The sequence below is a fragment of the Eptatretus burgeri genome, chromosome 4, assembly GCF_056783735.1.
Source record: "Eptatretus burgeri isolate ZD-2024b chromosome 4, Ebu_testis_v1, whole genome shotgun sequence".
Classification (NCBI taxonomy): Eukaryota; Metazoa; Chordata; class Myxini; order Myxiniformes; family Myxinidae; genus Eptatretus; species Eptatretus burgeri.
Genome location: NC_140964.1, coordinates 27,659,943 through 27,662,442, shown reverse-complemented (window position 1 = coordinate 27,662,442; position 2,500 = coordinate 27,659,943).

Below are 2,500 nucleotides of genomic sequence, written 5' to 3'. Positions count from 1 at the left end.
ATATAATAATATGTAATATGTAATATATGTAATAATAATGTAACAATAATATATATATATATATATATATGTATATGTAATGTAATAATAATAATAATATGTAATAATGTAATATAATAATATATGTATATATATATATGTATGAATAATATGTATATGTATGTATGTAATGTATATATATATAATATAATATATGTAGTAATGATATGTATAATATGTAATATGTATATATAATTAATATGTAATAATATATATATATATAATAATATGTAATATATAGTATATGTATAATATATAATATATATATATATATGTGTATTAATATATATATATATGTGAATGTAATATATATAATAATGTAATATGTAATATATAATGTAATAATAATAATATGTATGTAATAATATGTGTGTGTAATATATATGTATATATATATATATGTAATGTATATGTATATAATGTGTATAATAATATATAATAATATGTAATAATATAATAATATGTAATATATAATATGTATATAATAATATAATAATAATATATAATGTAATATATATATATCATATATATATGTATGTATATAATAATGTAATGTAGTAATAATAATAATATAATATAAATAATGTGTAATAATATGTAGTATATAATAATATTGTAATAATGTATGTGTATATATGTATATATATATAATGTATGTAATATATGTCTGTAATATTAAATATGTAATATGTGTAATAATATATATATATGTATGTAATAATATATAATAATAATATATATATACATGTATGTAATATCATGTAATATATGTATGTATATATGTAATATATGTATATATGTATGTAATGTAATAATAATAATGTAATGTGTCTAATAATATGTATATATGTATATAATAATATATGTGTGATAGTAATAATAATGTAATAATGTAATGTATGTAATAATAATGTCTTGTATATATATAATATATATATATATATAATATATATGTATATAATAATGTGTATCGTGTGTGTCAATGTGTGTGTGTATGTGTGTGTGTGTGTGTGTGTGTGTGTGTGTGTGTGTGTATAATGTTGTGTGTGTATGTGTGTGTGTGTGTGTAATGTGTGTATATGTATAATAATATATATATATGTATATATGTATAATATATATGTAATATAATATTAATGTAATATAATAATATATATAATATATATGTGTAATAATAATATATATATATATATATATGTAATGTATGTAATAATGTAATATATATATATATATGTATGTATATGTAATGTATATGTAATGTAATAATATGTATATGTATATATATAAATAATAATATATATAATAATGTCAACAATATAATAATAATAATAATAATATATGTAATATGTAATGTATAATAATTAATAATGTATGTAATATCTAATGGCAATAATATGTCTGTATATATATATAATATGTATCATATAATAATAATATGTGTGGTAATGTATATAATAATGCTAATAATAATCATATGTGATATGTATATATATATATGTATATGTATATATATATGTATAATGTAATAATAATGTGTATATATATATATGGTTAATGTATGTATAATAATATATAATATGTATATACATAATATATATATTATATATAATAATAATATGTGTATAATAATAATAATATATATATAATAATATATAATAATGTATATAATATGTAATAATAATAATAATATATGTAATGTAATATATATGTATAATAATAATGTATATATCTGTGTATATGGCATATAATAATATATAATATATATGTATATATATAATATAGCAATAATATGGCAATAATAATAATGTATATATATATATGTATGTAATAATAATAATAATAATGTATGTCTGTCAATATATAATGTATGTATTAATATATATAATAATGTAATATATAATAATGTATGTATAATAATAATAATGTATATATAATATGTCTTCAAATGTAATATAATATATATGTATAATAATATATATATGTAATAATAATATATGTAATAATAATATGTATGTAATAATAATAATAATGTATATATGTAATGTGTAATGTAATATATAATAATAATATGTGTAATGTACATATATATGTAATAATAATGTGTAATAATAATAATAATATAATAATAATATATATATATAATAATAATAATAATGTGTAATATGTAATATGTCGTAATAATGTAATAATAATGTGTAATAATAATGTATGTATGTGTATGTAATAATAATAATAATGTGTGTGTAATAATAGTAATAATGTGTGTATGTATGTGTGTGTGTGTAATGTATATGTAATAATGTGTGTATGTATGATGTGTGTATGTGTATGTGTGTGTGTGTGTGTGTGTGTGTGTGTGTATGTGTGTGTGTGTGTGTGTGTGTGTGTGTGTCGTAATATGTAATATAATATATAATATATATGTCAATGTATATATAATAATATATAATGTGTAATATAT